The sequence below is a fragment of the Musca autumnalis genome, unplaced genomic scaffold (assembly GCF_047663935.1).
Source record: "Musca autumnalis isolate F117 unplaced genomic scaffold, ASM4766393v1 scaffold_4, whole genome shotgun sequence".
Classification (NCBI taxonomy): domain Eukaryota; kingdom Metazoa; phylum Arthropoda; class Insecta; order Diptera; family Muscidae; genus Musca; species Musca autumnalis.
In genome coordinates, this window is record NW_027411977.1 from 167,458,620 (window position 1) to 167,478,846 (window position 20,227).

Consider the following 20,227-nt stretch of genomic DNA (forward strand, 5'->3'; position numbering starts at 1 on the left):
CAATAAAGCAAAATCCGTCTATTTTATTGGGAGATTTAAGCAAAATGAAGGAAGTATTTCTACAGATTTTTACAATATTTTCTACTACATAATGCATGTGAAAAAATAGTTTTTCAAACAAAAAATATTTTTTTGACCAAAATATGTGTTTATTTTGGCTGTAACATCGAAATTATAACACCAATCTGCATGATTGTAGTCTCATTTGATTCGCCGTGAAGTTTTGATCCACAACAAATTTTTATGTAATTTTATGACCACTAAATGGGCCCCAATTTTGAAAAAAGTTGACTTATATTCAATAATTTATCAATTTTATGTACATTCCGCGAATTCTGTGTAACATTTTGCAGGTATTATGCAATCTACTCGCTGAAGTCACTTCGAGGGAACTTTTTTGTAACAATTGTGCTCATTAAAATAATTTGCGTTTCTATAATATTTTCTTTCTTAAAAAGCGAAATAAAAGCGCCATAACTTTTGTCCGCAACAACCAAAAATTGGCTCGCGACCAGATTCTTACTGGGAATTTTTTTCTTAACCTACTACATATCAAAAATCATTGATGTAGCGCGAAAAAAATTTATCCTTTTTTTCTGAAATGGAATATGAAATAATTGACAATATTCCTGATATATACAACGGTACAGCATGATTTTCGCTATCTTCAAGGTTTAAACCGCATTTACTTTTTATATTCCTCAATTTAAGTGTTTTTTCCTGAGTATTATTGTCGTCTAAAACTCTTCTATAATTATTAACTTAAATTAGCCCACGTATATATATATGTATATATATATATATATATATATATAGTGGCGGCCAGTTAGTTAGGGACAATAAATTCAGTTTAATATATTACTCGATTGCATTTAAAAATGTGAAGATTTTGATTAAATAAATTTTACATATAAGGTACTAGTACGGAGATTCTCCATATGTGGGGGAAGTAAAGGACGTTAGTAGTAAAATCAATTTTAAGGTTAATTGATTCACATTTTTATACAAGAATAGCTTGTATTAGTTAGTTTATAGTGTATTCAACTGATTTCATGCTCTACCACCGCCGAAAGTCCTTTAGGGGCCGAAGTATTACTATAATCCCTAATAATGTGCTTTAGGCCTTATTTTCCGCTAATCCACCAAAAAAATGAATTTTTTGGCACTTTATAACAAAAACTATAGTTCTAGCAACCCCAGACACCGTTCCGAACCATACACTACAATTACCGTTCCATACTGGTTCTACACTTATCCTTGAATTACTTATTAACCAGTTTGGATGAGTTATTAGGGTGAAAATCCTATTTAAAGGATGTGTTATGTATATATATATATATATATATATATATATATATATATATATACATATTGCCCAACATATTTGAAAGTATTAAAATAATGAATACTGTAGGCTGTTTGAGTTTTACTGAGTTCAGAACAAGACGTTTATTTGTATTTATTGAACGTTTGTATCATACTACCTTCAGAACTTTGGTTTATAAACAACATTTAGAAAGAAGATTCTTGCGATCTTTTCTTTTTGAAATTTTTGATAAGAGTAATAAGCATATAGTCATAAACTATTTTGAACGTCATAACAATTACAAATTCCACTGTGAACAGAAATTTTGGGACAGAAATAATTCCTTTTGGGGATGAAAGCCCTTGGTGAGTATATTAAGAATCCCGAAGGACAGATCCGCCGTGAGTCGAATTTCAAAAATGACCATGAAAACGCGACAAAATCGATTAGTTGTTAATGAGAATCGTACCTAAAATTTTCTGAGCGACATTTGTGCAGAAAAACGTCATCTTGTGATACTTTTATAGCAGTTCTTAAAATAAAGGATAAAAAGGCTCTACGAAAATAATACTCATTCGATTTGACTGAAGACATGCCATCTCATAAGTAAGCTAAAACAATAGTTAACAAAGATATAACGCTAATTTCAAATGCCTTACAGGGTCTTCAGCAGAAACTTCATCACGCCAAAGCTCGGAAGTTCGATTCGCTGCGGATCTGTCCTTCGGGATTCTTAATATACTCACCAATGGCTTTCATCCCCAAAAAGAATTATCTCTGCCCCAAATTTTCACTTCCATTTTGTGCCACAGTGTTTTTTTATTATGTTTGAAATTTGCAAAAAAAAACTTTATCAACCATTTTTTTTGATATCAATTCCACCGCAGTGTCATCCTTTAAGATTATTTGAAACTAGTCTCTCCTACAAATTAGTAAATGTCTATTGTACAAAAAAGGATTTTTCTTTCGTATTTTTATGTTTTGTTCGACCTTTCGAATGTTAATAAAATCAAGATTATTGAGATAGAGGTCTAGAATTGTTCGTTTTTCCTTCTTTGGCAGAGGACCTTATAACGACAAACGAAATCAAAAAAGAAAAAACTGGTCGGAAACAGATTCAGATTCGCCAAGATCTCAATAAATATCAGTCCGCTTTGCGGACAGGAATATACCCTGAGCCTGTGTGAACTGAAACTTTAATCTATTGACAGATCGAATATCGGATACACAACCAAAGTCCTTCAACCCAAAGTTATGTATTAGGAGATTTTCAGAATTGTCTAGCCATTTTCGGAAGTATGAACTCACCAACAAAATATGGCTTTTATCATTGATCCCAAATGTTACGGAGGATGTACCTGAAGAAAGGGACCGGACCGACAAGGTTCATTTTGGAAGTAGATCTTATTTTGGGAGTCATTCCTTTTAAAAGATATTGGGCCCACCAGTCATTTCAGTACGTCACAGTATAATTTTCAGTTTTTTTTTCAGGAAATATGGACTTGCCCACCAAAAACATAATACCGCTCTAAACACAAGGAATACAGACCTTAAACTGCATTAAACAACTATTTTGAAGGTTTGTGGGGATGTACCCATTTTCGAGCGAACACAAAGTTGGCGTGGGAGGCACCCGATGGAGTGGACCATATTCGAACCCGATCTATATCTGGAAGGAATAATACGATGTGCAAAGATTGGACCAAATCGACGCACACTGGTCGAAACCACTGATCTAGCGGCGCAAAAGTCGAAAAATCGAACTATAAAATTGCGAAATATTTTCCATTGTATCGATTACAGACACTTCGCAGACAAAGATTTTGTTTTTTTAATATTTGTTGTTGTAAATATTCACTCAGTTATTCACTATCAAATGCAAGAGTTTTCGTTGCATCAGATTTTAAAAAATTGTTGCAAAAAAATTAACTTCATATTTGTTTAAATGTTAAATGCATTCGTAATGAAACTGGACAAGATTTATTTTCAATTAATAGCAGAGGGTGAGATTTAAATTATAAAAATTAGTTTGGGGTCTGGAGGTACTTAGTTATATAGCAATAAATTTTCAAAAATTCAATTTTTTGTGTTTTTATGGGTTGTACGCGCTTGTTCCATAGAGTGCATCTTGTAAACTTAGCCGAACTTAGGTTCGATTCTTTTTTGGGGAAAGAAATTGGACTCTCTGAATACGGAATAACCTCATTTGGGATGCAAATATTTGCAAATCTTCTGATGACTGCACTTTTAAAATAAGGGATTTTGCATGAAATTCTTACAAATTTAGCTGTGCATTTGTATGGGAGCTATGTCAAAATATGGACCTATCTTGAGAAATGTTTGCAAGGAGGGTTTCTACCCCCGAAGACACTATAATACCATATTATAGCTAAATATGTTATTAAATATGGGATAACAAGTAAAAATTCTACGAATCGGGGGTACCATAAAAGGGGCTACATCGAAACATAAATCTGTGTTGAAAATGTTTTGTAAGAAGATTTTATACGCAGTGAGAACACGGAATGTAAAATTACAGCCAAGTTGGTTTAAAAATGTGGTCATGATATTCAAAATACCTTAAATTGGGAGGTACGGTTACATGGGGGCTATATCAAAACGTGCACCTATGTCCATAATTTTTGGTGAAATTATTTTTTGACCACTAGGAACCCTAAGTACCAAATTACAGGTAATTTGCTACGAAATTGTGGCTTAAATCCTCAAAATACCGAAAATCTTAAGGTACCGTTATATGGGGGCTATACCAAAACATCAGCCGATATTGTTCATATTTGGCCCATTATTACCAACAGGTACAAGCTGAGTTTGTGCCAAATTTCAGTGACGTATCTCAATACGTTTGCAAGCTATTAATTTCGCGCCGCTAGATCAGTGCTTTCGACCACCGTGCGACGGCTCCCTACAGGAGTTATCGTACCGAAGGCACCCGAAGGAGTGGACCGATATGACCCATCTTCGAACTTAAACTAAGCTTGGACGAAATATTACGATACCCAAAATTTGAACCAAATCGGTTGATCAGTTCGAGAATTATCGTGCGCACCAGCCAGCCAGGCACACGGACGAATATGGCTAAATCGACTCCAAATTGTCTGAAACGAATTTCGTCCAACCATGCTTAAATAAATAAATAAATAAATAAATAAATAAATAAATAAATAAATAAATAAATAAATAAATAAATAAATAAATAAATAAATAAATAAATAAATAAATAAATAAATAAATAAATAAATAAAATAAATAAAATTATATAAATATATAACGGGACTTTATCGAAGCAACACATATACCAGGATATTCGACTAACGTCAACTAAAATGAAGTAACAAATAAAAATTTGAAATGTGCAATTGAACTGAAACGGAGTGTATATCATTTTATATCATACCAGCAAAGTGCCCGCAACTTTGTATGCGGAAAGGATACAAAAAATATAAACAATATATAATATGGAAATTGCAAACACTGAAAATGTTGTTGCGCTAATACCAATTTTAATCAATATTTATTTTTATTTTAGAACTGTAAGTACCAATTTAGGTTTATTCTCAAAAAGATCAAAAGTATCTCACCCTAACACATTAACAGAGAGTACAACGTTGCACACCAATACTCACTTTACCTCCAAAAAATACCGATACCATCACTGCCCCTACACCCAAAAACAAACTGAGTACCATTAAGTACTTTTCATATACTTATGGTACGTATTTCGACGACATATTTCAACCATACACTGACATTAATACAAAATAATTACAGTAATCGTAATTCTAAATCTCAAGATTCTAGCTGTATCCGTCCGTCCAATTCCTAATTGTACCAAACATATTATTATTTCGCTCTCTTCGTACCCACAAGTAAGATTTTCAAAAACTACCTCAATCCTTCACTTTAACAGTAATCTTAATTCCAAATTTAAGGATTCCAGCTCTATCCGTTAAACCAAATCCAAATTGTACCAAATTTAGAACAGTTTAGAACTTCCGTACCCATAAGTACGAATTTTTAAAACTTCATCAATGCAACAGGGATGCAATAATTATAATTTCAAATTGCAAGATTCCACCGCTATCCGTTCACCTAAATCCAAATTGTACCAAATTTAGTACGTTAGTACCCATAAGTACGATTTTCCAAAACTACCTGAATCCTACTCTTCGACTGTAATCTAATTTCCAAATTTTAGGATTCCAGCTCTTTTAATTCACCCAAATCCAAGTTGTACCAAATTTAGTACCATTTAGTACTTTTCATATCCATAAGTACGAATTTCCTTATTAATTAAAATTACCTTAACCCTATACTTCAACAGCAATCTCAATTCTAAATTTCGGGATTCCAAACTCTATCCGTTCACCCAAATCCCCATTGTACCAAATTTAGTACCATTTATAACTTTTCGTTCCCATAAGTACGATTTTTCAAAACTACTTCAATCCTACACTCCAACAGAAATCTCAATTCCACCTTTCAGGATTCCAGCTTTATCCGTTCACCCAAATCCCCATTGTACCAAATTTAGTACCATTTATAACTTATCGTTCCCATAAGTACGATTTTTCAAAACTACTTCAATCCTACACTCCAACAAAAATCTCAATTCCACATTTCAGGATTCCAGCTTTATCCGTTCACCCAAATTCCCATTATACCAAATTGAGGACCATATATTACTTTTCATACACATAAGTACGAATTTCCAAACTTCCCCAATCGTACACCCCAACAGCAATCTCAATTCCAAATTTCTGGATTTCAGCTCTATACGTTTACCCAAATCCCCATTGTACCAAATTTAGTAGCATTTATAACTTCTCGTTCCCATAAGTACGACTTTCCAAAACTACTTCAATCTTTCACTCCAACAGAAATCTCAATTTCACGTTTCCGTTCACCCAAATCCCCATTGTACCAAAATTTAGTATCATTTAGTACTTTTCGTACACTCACAGTTTCCAAGAACCCTTTAGTAAATCTCTTTTACTCTTTATCAGTGACCCTAAGTCCAAATTTGAGGAATCGAGCTCTATCCGTTCACCCAAATCCAAACTGCACTAAATTTAGTACCATTTAGTACTTTTCGAACCCATAAGTTCGAATTTCCAAAACTTGCACAATCCTAAACTCCACCAGTAATCTCAATTCCAAGTTTCGAGATTCCAGCTCTATCCGTTCACCCAAATCCCCATTGTACCAAATTTAGTACCATTTAGTACTTTTCGTACACATAAGTACGAATTTCTAAACTTTCCCAATCGTACACTCCAACAGTAATCTCAATTCCAAATTTCAGGATTCCAGATCTATCCGTTCACCCAAGTCCCTATTGTACCAAATTTAGTACCATTTAGTACTATCCGTACCCATAAGAACGAATTTCCAAAACTATCTCGATCCTACACTCCAAAAGTAATTTAATTCCTACTTTCAGGATTCCAGCTCTATCCGGTCACCCAAATCCAAATTGTACCAAATTAAGTACCATTCAGTACTACTCGTACAGATAAGTACGAACTTCCAAAATCATTTCCTTATATCAACGCCACTTCAGAACCTTGATTCCCATACCAAATTTCAAGATTCTACCTATATCCGTTCAAAATATGCAATTCGTACCAAATTTAGTAACTTTTCGTACACTTATAGTACGAATTGCAAGAAACCCGTTGGTACATCTTTCTAACTCTCCATCAGCTACCCTCATTCCAAATTTCAGAATTCTAGCTCTTCCCGTTTTCCTAATACAAAGGGTACCATATTTAGTACCTTTTAGCACTTTTCGTACCCTTCTAGGTCGAATTTCCAAAAACCCAGCCTTATCTCACCCCTACACACCGACAACAACCCACAGTCAAAATTTCAGCTTTCTAGTTTCAGCTGTTTCGTCTGGGCGATGATATGTCAGTCACTCACTCACTGAGCTCTTTTATATATGTATATAGATATAACTTTATTCCATACTAGCAGATCTCGGTCCGCGTTGCTGACCCGTCGTAAAGAGTTTTAATGACAACTTTTTATGGACTTTATGCTTGACAATTGAGAAATAGGTATTTTCTACCTCACTTCTTCGGTCGATTGTCAAACCGAGGAGGATTTTAAATTTACCAACAGATTTTGTCTGTAACCTTTCATATGTTTTTTATGTTTTTTATATGTTTTAGTTTTTCATGAATATCACTTTTTGAGGAAATTTGTAAATCTATCGTTTTTCTTGATCGTAAATATATAGTTTTTCTTGATCTCGAAAATTAATTTGCAAGCCGATGCACTCAGAAGTATAGCAAATATAGCGATTGTAAAACAATAGGCTCCCGAATTTCGTCTACAAATATATAGCATTTTGGTCCACGGGACATTCCTAAAAATTGCATGAAATTAGGTTCAGAAGTTTCGGAAAAATAATATATTGAAAAGAGTGATCGTTGTCATCAGTTTTTAAAATATAACATATTTAAAAAAAGTGGGCGTGGTCCGGTATTTTGGCTCCAAATATGTACCTAGGGTACACACAACCACATTGCCTTCCAAAATTTATGCTGAAACCGATATAATCATAAGTTTGGCTTATACATATAGCGTTTAAAAGAAAGGCGTGGGGAAGCTACCTCCTCCTCCGAAATTTATAAAATATACATAACGACGTCAAACATTGAGCTTTTGCTGGCGTGGTCGGGTCTTTAGGCCCCAAAGAAGTTCCTAGATTGTAGATTAATCTGTAAACTTTTAAACCGATACATGCGTAATTTTTGCAAATATAGCGTTTTTTAAAAATATCGCATATCGCAATTAGCCTGTTTTCGGGGGCCTGTCATTACCTGACAATTTCAGGAAAATTGGTTCAGTAGTTTTTGCAGAAAAATTTAAATTGAAATGTAAATTGAAAAAAGTGGGCGCGGTAAAATTTTCTTTCCATAAAAACCTAAGTTGGGCTATGACGGCATTTGATTTTTATTCATAGAGATATGGCGTTTTTTAAATATAGCAAAAAGAAGTACCCCGTCCCTATTCCACCAGAGGCCATCACTGTACATTCCCTGCAAATTTCAGGAAAATGGGTTCAGTAGTTTTTAAAATGTAACATATTTGAAAAAGTGGTCAAGTCTTTGGGTCCTAAAAAATAGGTACCTAGCAAATTACCTAGCAAATTAATTTTCAAACCGATACACTCGTAATTATTTTAATATAGCATTTTTATAAATAGCGTATACGGGAAGTTCCCCACCCTCCCGAAACTAAATATGTAGCCTATTTTCACCGGGGGTCCTTCTTGTACATTCTCTGACAATTTCAAAAAAAAGTGTTTGTGCCTGACCTTTTTAATAATTAAATGGAATTAACGTTGTTTTTTGCATTAACAGGCAAAAGTTCATTTATTCTCGATACAGGAAATCATTTTTGAGAATAAAGGTCAAAAAGTCATAATCCTAGTGTATATACCCTCTTTAGCCTAAAGGCTGAGGGTATAACCACCTATAAGTAGACCATTGAATTAAGGTACGTCTAATCTTTTAAAACTAAAATTTTATGAGATTTGAGAATTAATTTAAAGTCATCAGTGTTACACTAAAAATAATAGAATAGGTAGGATATAATAAATGCTTTTAGTGATAACAAGCTACTCCAGTAAAGTTGATGGCATTGTAGATCCGATTCTCATATTACTCACGACTTTGCCAAATTTAATTACATCACTCAATTTGAAAAAAAAATCCAAAATATTTATATGTTGTATATGCTTTCCACAATATGATAGCTCCGCATAACGTGGTTGTTATAGCACAATTTAAAACAAATGGTCTGTTCCAGAAGTGCAAAAATCTACTAATTTTTACTATTTTTTCCGATAACATAAAGGAAAAATGCTATCGTAGTAGAAAATAGTGGATTCATACAGGTTCTGGAACAGAGCAATTGGAACACCTTATCCTGAAAATAAAATGGAACTAGCACTTATTTGAATACTGCAGATGTAGAAGAAACATTTTATGTTTTTTTACCAAAAATAATTCATTGAAACATTTTTTCTTGATTATACAATTGCATTACTTATGCCTAGGCAGGGTAACTAACCCGCCATTTATTTACTTTTTTCAGGAACTCGCTTTTTAATTAAACTTTGCCGAGATATAATATGTTTTTAATCAAATATTTAAGTCCGCTATATATTTATTGTGTTTTACTGCACTGCACAAGCAATGTGCGTTTTTTTAAACAAAACAACATACCTGCCATGCGTTAGCATCAAGGGTGGCTAGGAATGACATGTCAAATTCCTGCAATAGGAATCATTTTATCAATAACGAAAATGTAAATGCACAAATGTCTGTCCACTTTCATTGAGGCCTTACCTTCCTTCGGAAATTACTTGCGAAATCCAGAGTGAATGTCGTCAAAACCTAATGTCAGGGAACAAAAAATTTAAATATACACCGTATTTTTGCCGCAGGTAATAATATCACAAATTATATTAGATTAGTGGAGTCTTCCTAACTCTGCCGTCACGCAGTTAACTCAATTGTCCACCTTCTTGGACCGTGTGACCTGATTCCGGTCCGGTAATAAAAATTTTCAAACTTTATTTCCGTTTCCGAGTTGTTTTGTTATTTGGAAGATAAACGCGCACACATAGAATCTAAGAAAATTGAGTTTCTTTATTTACACAACATATTAGTTTGATAAATGTATTTTGGGGAAAACTTCCGTAGTTCTTGCGGTTGAATTCAAGAAATTCAGCAAACTTACGCGTTAAGAGTTTCGGTGCGAATGCAACGAGGTCCCAGCCTTTGGCTATGTACAACCTGGGGGTGTACCCTTCTCAGCTTCTGTTGGTATTGTTTGGTTTTTCTATGCGTACGTATATGCTGCGAAACACCTAAGATACACACGTACGAAGCTGTGGATCCCGTTCTACTCAGTTCATAAATGCCATCTCTCCTCCATTGGACAAGTATCCGAGGTTTCATGTCGGTATGTGTGTGTGTGTGAAGTGCATGTGAGTATGTAGAGACAACTGGTGCCTAGCTGATTGGGTAGATTGGGTATGCTGTGAGGAGCAAAATACCATTGAGTCTTTTGTAGCGACATTCAGATGCAAGGGGACAACAATGCCTTAATGCGTCGGTTATTTAATCTTCCGCATACCTATCGTTGTGACCCGAGGAGAATCGGTGCTTGTTGGCAATATTTGCCTTAGCTGGAGTGAATACACAATTTGGAGCTCCACACAACTGTCCACGCACACCTAGACAGACAACGATTGCGTCTGTATGTGTATATAGTCAACAAATAACGGCAAACACAAACGACCATAAATACCAAATTGTTCCTTAGATGGCGAATGGACTCATGCATCTTGCCTCGCTTTATACTACAACAACACATACATTTTTCCTGATTTACAGGCTACAATACACCTTCCCATGCCCTCAATATGAAAAAGCCTTACACACAGTCGTTCGCACACATAGCCTTGGGGAAGATACCACCCGACACCCGTTCCACCGCTTATATATGTTAGCCGCCTTGCGGGAGTATGGAGCTGCTTTGAGCTGCTTTGTTGCCGCTATTTACATGCTATTGACATCCTACAAGAACAGTTACATACATACTCGTATGAATGAACATAGCTCATTGCCATGAATACTCACACGCACACACCCACGGCATGTGGCCATCCGTGTTTAACTGTACACTACACTCCACCTACTCTAAATGAATGTCTGCCTGAATAGTTGGAATAAAACGCCGAAAAATTCTTATATTTATACCATTCAAATGGTTCAATTCGTCTACCATAGATGTAAATATGTATAAATATACATTGCGTTAACACATTACATCTGTATAGGGGGATGATGTAAATATGTATATTTAAAGAAGGCTATATACATTCTATGTTCATAGATTCGGTTGCGTGTGTTTGTGCCCATTTCTCTTTTGCTAGCAGCCAAGAGGGAAACGGAAATTGAGCTTCTGGGAATTGTTAATGTTCCTGTGCAGGCTGTGGCCATCAGCAAAACGAAAAATCAACATTCCAGTTTACTCTTACAAATGGATCCTTTTCTCTTACAACATATTCCTTTTCTCAATCTGCCGCATTCCAGCATTTGCGCATTGAGAGCACAACATATCTGAAAATATATATTTGTATATATACGACAATATACATATATATGGATTAAATTCATTGCATCGCAGTTGATTTTAGTTTATTCATTAATATCATCGAAGCTAGTTCCGATTTTTAAGACAGGGAATTTAAAACGTATTCTGTTACAGTATTATTGAAACGCTATACAACCGTACAACCAAAACATATTAAAAATAAATCTGAAAAATCAAACATGATTCCCCAAAAAATTTAAAATATTCGTTACATTTTATTAACCACAATTTCCAATTGTAAATAAATGTTTTAAGTTCTTCCGTGTTAAATACACAAAATGATGGATTGCAGAGCTCGTTTATGGACCAAGGAGTAAAATAAAGAATTAATAAGTGGCTATTACGAAATAGTCATTCATCATTAATCTAATGATCGTTCCATTTAAATCAGTTTTTCAGTAATGGTGCCCCTTAGAGAAGCAAACTCATTTCAGAAGATTTTAGAATAACTGATGAGTAGGGTTTTTGGTTTTCCCGGTTTTTTTTTTCATTCCCGGGAAAAGGGAATTTTTTTAAAATAAGTGGGTGGATAAATTTTTCCGTAGTATTAAGTACGACACATAGTTAGTTACATTAAGTACAAAGCCGGTTCTATCCTCGTTCCGAAAAAGAGTTCTTTCTAGAAAAACGGGAAAAAACATAAACAGTGCATTGATTGGGTTACGAGTTGGTGCCTGATCCACCGATTTAGCCCACAGTCACCATTGTCATTATTCAATGCTAAAGAAATCGTTCGGTGGAAAGAAACAATGAAATTATTGATCTGAAATTCATATTTTATGGACCGCGAAAATGCTGTTTTGGAAAAAAAACTTAATGGTGGAACTTTGAATCTTAGGGTCAAATTTTGAGGGAGTTCCGAGTTTAGATACTAAATGGAACAGATGTTATATTTCATATAGGTACGCTGGAAGTTAGAAAAGTCACGGTGATCAACACTCATATTTTCATATATATAATCGTCAATAAAATTGAAAGTGTGTTTATTAAGAATAACAACGGAAAGCAGATTTAACAATTAAAAAAGTATCAGTCGGCTTTGCCGACAGAGATATACCCTCAGCCTATGTGAAGAATTTTGTCGCCCTTCTTGGGCATTTGAACTTGCCGACAAAAATGTGGTTACTTGAAGGAATGGACCGACATAGTCCATTATGGAGGTGGATCTTTTTTTGGGAGTCATATATTTTCGATAGATATCGCGCCCACTAGTCATTTCAGTGGTCATTTCATGGTTCACGGAAAACATAAAATCGCTGTAAATAGGACCACACCGAACAGCATCGGTATACATTTCCAAAGGATCGTCGAACAGACCCCAAACTGCACTTAGACACAAATGTTAAACTTTTGTTATACAAATGTTACTTGTTATTTTGTATATCGCGAAAATTCTACCAGTCTTAGATGTGGTTCCAATATGGGCTCAGTCGGTCTACTCCTTCGGGTACCTCCCACACAAAATTTCGGAAAAGTTCAGTTTAGGACGTGCTCTAGAATCGCTTCGATTTTTGTTGTAACAACTTTTATTCACTGCCCCCATACGACGGTACAAGTTTCATCAGGGGCAAGTCGATACTGCCTGAGAAAATTGCATGGAAGTTTCAAAAAACCCCTAGGACACCGTGTGTAGTGGTTGGAGCGCAAGATAACTCTCTCTATGGACTTGCCCCTGATGAAACTTGTACCGTCGTATGGGCGGCAGTGAATACAAGTTGCTACAACAAAAATCAAAGTGATTCGAGTGCAGGCCCTAAACTGAACTTTTCCGAAATTGTATATGAGAGGTACCCGAAGGAGTGGACCGATTGAGTCCATATTGAAACCTTATCTAAGTCTGGTACACATTTCACGATGGGCAAAGTATGGACCAAATCGGTTACTCTCTTCAAGAGTTATCGTGCGCACAAATTATCCGATCATTTTTGAACTTTTGTGGGGGAGGTACCGGAAGGAGTGGACCGATATAGCTCATCTTCGAACCTTAACTATGTTTGGACAAAATATTACGAAAGCCAAATTTTGGACCAAATCCGTTCGAGAGTTATCGTGCGCACCAGCCAGACAGACAGACGGACGGACATTGCTAAATCAACTCCAAATTGCCTGAAACACATTTCGTCCAAACATACTTGGAGTCTAAAACCATTATTTCGATGAGGCACATTTTGTCCGTATGAAAGTGTATATACCCTTTCTAGCTTAAAGGCTGAGGGTATAAAAAATTATAATTGAGGCTTTATTTTATTGTTTTAATTAAAAGTTCGATATCTAAAAAATTAGATTTTAAAATAGAAAATACTTATATGAAGCAGGACAAAAATGACTTGTTATAGTCCAAGTTTTTGCTGTAACTCTATTTATTATTTTTTTTTTCCTGATTTTTTTTTTTTTTTTTTTTTTTGGATTTAATTTATTTCAAATTCTGTTGTCATTTTCTGATTCTGTAAAATCATTATCTGATTCCGATTCAATGGTATAAAAGAGACGAGCATAGGATCTTTACTTATATTCATTCAATATCAGTTGTGATAATTGTAGGCTCCTGTGTAGAGCTGGCAAAAAATCGATGGTGCTATCGATTGTATCGATTATTTTTTGAAAATTCAATATCGATAGATAGATAGTTTTGCCTATCGATATTATCGGATTAAAACCATTAACCTAAAATCTATTGAAAAGATTAGAAATTACGCGGTTTTTCGGTTTTGTGGATGTGAATTATATTTTTGTGTCGTTTTATAAAATAAATGCAATTGTTCTTTTTTTAATATTTCTGTGAAGTACTTGTGCAAAATGTAAACAAAAACATAGACATTTCCGCTATTTTTATTTCCAAATAATTGATGATGACAAATTAACGATAATATCGATATCGATGTTTTGAAATGAAAAATCGAAAATATCTAATGTTGGGAACATCGATAGCTTGCCAGCTCTACTCCTGTGGTGCGTTGTTGCCACTTCTGGGCTCAGATACTCAAACGTATTACATTGCACTATAGGTCAAACGGGTCATTTTATTGGCCAAAAGTCTTAAAACAAGTATTTGGTTTAAGTTAATATAGCGTTTTAAGAAACAGGGAGAAAAATGGAACAGCGTGGGCCAAAAAATTAACCCTTTATGGACCAAATACACAACTGGTACCTTAACCCTTTGGGGACAAAAACTGGAAGGTCTGTTATTAGTCTACAGAATTGAAGGCATCGACGTCCGATAAGTTCAGAACCATTTTTTTGTGTCTCGTTTTAATTTTAATGTGAATATGCCTTAAAATTATTACCTTGAAAATCCCACAATATGATGTGACATATTTTGACTATAACTGTATATATTTATAAAAGATTTGTAAATAATTTGACTTAGAACACCAATTAGACTAACTTTATTTGGTAAGAGGTTTAAGCCTGACTTCAAAAAAAATCAGTAATATGGAAAATATGGTAACCTGAAAAAAGTTGTATAATTACACTGCACTGCAGTGAAAATTTGCAGGGGTTCTGATGCATAAATTCGGTATTGTGGGAGTCCATGGAAGACGAAAATACCTTTGGTTTTTTTGGGTCACTTCGTTTTTTGATGGTATAACGGTAAATGTAGTGAAAAACGGGGTTTCTTGGAGTTTCAACTTTAAACGGACACAACTTCTTTTTTCCACAATGGAAATGTACAGCTTTCACCTTTATTTAAAAGGTGAAAATCGTGGCTTTCGAAAAAGCCATAATTTTTAAAAATCGGGTAACTAATGGTTGTGTTATAGTGATTTAAGTGTGACAAAAACGCATTAAAAAACATGAAAATGATTTTCCTGGTGCTCTAGGCTGCGTAGAAGACACCAAACAGCATAATTATTTACTTTTGTTAGCTTTACAAAATGGGGAAAACCAACTAAATCGGTTGAAAAATGCGTGAGTTATGGCATTTTTTGTGTTTTAACTTGTTGGGTTTTCCTTTATAAAAGTTGGTACCTTGGTGCGTATTTGTCTAGTTAACAATTACGCAATAATTACGCAGTTTGGTGTCTTCTACGCAGCCTAGAGCACCAGGAAAATCATTTTCCTGTTTTTTAATGCGTTTTTGTCACACTTAGATCACTATAACTTAACCATTTGTTACCCGATTTTTAAAAATTATGGCTTTTTCGAAAGACATGATTCTCTAAATAAAAAATAAACTGTAAATGTCCGTTGTGGAAAAAAGAAGTTATGTCCGTTTTTAGCTGAAAATCCAAGAAACCCCGTTTTTTCATTACATTTTCCGTTATAAAATCAAAAAGCGAAGTAACCCAACGAAACCAAAGGTATTTTCGTCTTCCATGGACTCCTACAATACCAAATTTATGCATCAGAACCCCTGAAAAAAATTTTTGTCCACTTTTGTATCACAGTGTTATTGTGGAGCAAATTTACACAAAATCACATAAAATTTTCTGCATTCGGCACGAGTTAATGAACCAATTTTAATTTTCACTTTCATTGCCGAACGTTGCCGAGACTTTAAAAGCGTACATAACCTCAAAATTTTCTACTTTCTTCGAAAATTCAGAGTTAACACCCATTTAATTATTATTATTTATTGTATTTCATTATTTATACACATAAATGATGAAAGGAGGGCATTTGTGATAAATAGATATCGAATACTCTCTAATCAAATCGTTTCTTATGCGAATATTGTGATTTTGTTTCACCCTGAACGTGTACAAGTAAACATATTTCGTTAACAAGTTTTTAAAGATATTTGGATAATACATATTTGGCAGCCTGTCATGTAACGGTATAATTTCTCATACAAAAACAAAATTAATTTTTATTATATTTGAAGTGTTTCTTACAACAAAGTAACACAAAATAAGTGAAAATACAAAGTGCCAAATCTGACTTTTGGCCAGTAAAATGGGCTGTTTGGCCTATAGTGCATTGGTGGGATTATTATCGTTTATAAAAATAGTTCAGAAGTAGTGTCATTAGATGAAGAATTAAGAATTATTATAATAAATTCATTGGAACATTATGTAATTATTTCGCTTACTTAAAAGTTGTAAAATTTTCAGAGTTTTACGATCGAGTATATGGTGAATTCTTCAGAATAAGTAATGTAAACCTTTACTTAAGCTTATGAATATCTTTCTGAGGCTACTAAATACAGATTTAGATATTTAGTTCAACAATATAAAGAATATTTACCACAGTTACCCAAGGGTTTCACTTTCTTATTTGAATTCCGCCACTTTTACTATTTTATCCATACACTTCCTTTTGTACCCAGTAAATATTTGATAGGGACATATTTTTACTTCCTACATTACCAAGTAATGAGAGCTCATTACTCTCGGCATTACTAAGCAGTACAAATATAATGGCAACAATAACACTTGTCAACAAAATTAAAAAATAGCTGTTTCATATGAATTACTATTTTAAAGTTTCCCCAACGTTTTTAGCCACAATGTGCCGATGGCCTCAAGGGGTTTACACCAGGATGTATTGTGTTTACCAATATTTGGTTGTTTAACTTTTTTATTATACGGCAAACATAAGAACGGTTGATACTAATCCATATTCCGAATGAATATTTTACAATTAAAATTTTCATATAAGGGGAAAAAGTTATACTTGAGGGTATTATGATATTTCCCCAGACCACAAGAAAAGTGGTAGGAGATGGCAACCCTGTTAAGATTACAAATACAAATTCTTCCTAAAATGACTCTACCATATCCTAAAAAACAAATTTAAGTCAAAAGTACAGCAAATTAAAACCGATACACCACAATTTTTAATAATATTCCGTTGTTGCTTTTGTTTTGCACTCCCCATTATCAAGGATCAGTCAATATTGTTGTTGTTATCCCATCCAACTACAAAGTACAGAAACAACTTGTTGAAAGCTCTCTGCACGTAACAAAGAACAACTGGACAAGATTTAAAAATAACTGTTCAGTTAACACTTATATTACATAAATATGTGAAATAATGGATGAAATATATATATCACATTATTCCCCACGAGTTTTTTGTATTAATTGGTTTAAGATTATTTGTAATCAAAACGAGGGTGTAAAAAGTGTTCATGAGGAGTACATGTTATCCCTCCTATGTAGAAGAACATTTTATACCTTTTGAGAAGATTAAAAGAAATGATGGAGGAAATTTATGTCAAAGATTAAAAAAACAAGCTTATTTCAAAAAATTGTGTTTCCAACACAGTCAAAAAAAAAAAAAAAACACAGCAGTACACTATTTGAATAGATCTTTATACCGCATTAAAAGTAGCAAAATCGCTATAAGGAGGGAAGGAGGTGAATAGACAACTAGGTCTACTGCAGGGATGATCAAATAATCACACGAATTATTAAGCAGATCTTTCAGAGATCATAAAGAGATTTTAAAAAAGCTTGGCACCTATAAATCAATACTAACCCCTCCGATACACACGATGGATACTGGTATACCACAATAGTAAAAAATTATTTTTAGAAAAAAAAAAACGTTTTAATGGAAATGTTCTTGGCGACCATGTCGAAAGATAATAGAATTTGTCCCCTTATATAAAAAATTGTGTTATACATTGATCTGAAAGTGTTTTTATGGACAGAAATTGTCCTGAAGGCATGAGGCAGAGATATTTATTAGTAGACATCGGATTTTGCATATTTGCATATTTTTTAATAATAGAGATACGAAGATTCTGATTGGACCAAAATTCGTTTCAAAGAAATCTAAATTCAATGGCAGGGTCATAATTATACCCTCAGCCTTTAGGCTATGAAGGGTATATACACTTTCATACGGGCAAAATGTGCCTCATCGAAATAATGGTTTTAGACCCCAAGTATGTTTGGACGAAATGTGTTTCAGACAATTTGGAGTCGATTGAGCAATGTCCGTCCGTCTGTCTGTCTGTCTGTCTGTCTGTCTGGCTGGAGCGCACGATAACTCTCGAACGGATAAACCGGTTCGGTTCAAATTTTGGCTTTCGTAATATTTTACCCAAACTTAGTTTAAGTTCGAAGATGGGCTATATCGGTCCACTCCTTCCGGTACCTCCCCCACAAAAGTTCGAAAATGTTCGGAAAATTTGTGCGCACGATAACTCTTGAAGGGAGTAACCGATTTGGTCCATACTTTGCCCATCGTGGAGCGTGTACCAGACTTAGATAAGGTTTCAATATGGACTCAATCGGTCCACTCCTTGGGGTACCTCCCACACAAAATTTCGGAAAAGTTCAGTTTAGGGCCAGCTCTCGAATCGCTTTGATTTTTGTTTTAGCAGCTTGTATTCGCTGCCCTCCATACGACGGTACAAGTTTCAGCAGGGGCAAAACCATACTTCCCGAGAGAATAGCCTGAAAGTTGCAAAAAAACCCTATGACACCGTGTGAGGTGGAACTGCCGATTCGGTCCAAAATTTGGCCTTAGTAATATTTTGTCCAAACATAGTTTAAGTTTGAAGATAAGCCATATCGCGCCACTCTTTCAGGTACCTCCCCCACAACAGTTCAAAAATGATCGGAAAAATTGTTCGTACGGTAACTCTTGAAGGTAGTTGCCAAATTGGTCTATACTTTACACATCCTAATACATCTACCAGATATAGATCAGGTTCAAATATGGACTATATTTGTCCACTCCATCCGGTACCTCCCACACAAAATTTCGGATAAGTTCACTTTAAGACCTGCTATGGAATCACTTTGATTTTTGTTGAGACAACTTGCATTCGTTGCCTCAATTACGATGGTAAAAGTTTTTTTAGGGGCAAGTCCATACTTCTTGAGCAAACAGCCTGAAGAGTGTAAAAACATCCTAAGGCACCATATGTTGTGGCTGGAGATCCACTTCCATAACGGTCAATGTCGATCCATTCCTTTTAGTATCTCCTCCGCAAAACTTTTGAACTTTAATCCTAAGCAACATTGTTCTCGGTTCAAATATCCAACATTTTTAAAACTCACTAAATACATACGTATTTTGGGAAAAATTTTTTTCAATATACACAGGCTGAGGGTATATCTCTGTCGGCAAAGCCGACTGATACTTTTTTACTTGTTTGTATTTATTTTGCATATTTGCATATTTTGCATATGCAAAAAATATGCAAAATATGCAAACAGTTTTTGGCCGAAAATCGTCATAAAAGTCGTAAAATTGACAATTAAAGTTGAAAAAAATCATCAAAAAACTTCAAAGTGTCCTAAATTAAGATTGTTGGCCGTTAACGTCGCTTTTTTAGCAGATTATAATGCTATTGAGACCCCTTACCACAGTGTGGTTATAAAAATATGGTTATACATATGTATATTGTAATACAATTTTTTTATTATTAACCTATTAAAAAATATAAAATTTGTTAAATTGTCAAATATTTTATGTAAAATTCAATATATTCTTTGTATTAATTTGTTGCATTATTCTGGTTTTAACTCAAAGGGAAAGTGTTTAGTTTGGTTAGATTTTAAGATTGTTAATGTTTGAGCACATTTGGAATATGTTAACACATGCCACTGGGGCCTCGTAATTATGAAAATTTGAAATTTTGACGACTTCAGCGACCCATATTTATGAAACGGTTAAAGCTATTTGCCCGTGTTATGCATTAAGTTAAATGCCATACTATTCTTAATATTTCTTGCCGAACAACAAAAAACCGGAAGTACTACTGAATTCAATGTCCCGAAAACGCCTTAGGGTGAAAATGGAGTCTATTGTGAAAAAAACCCC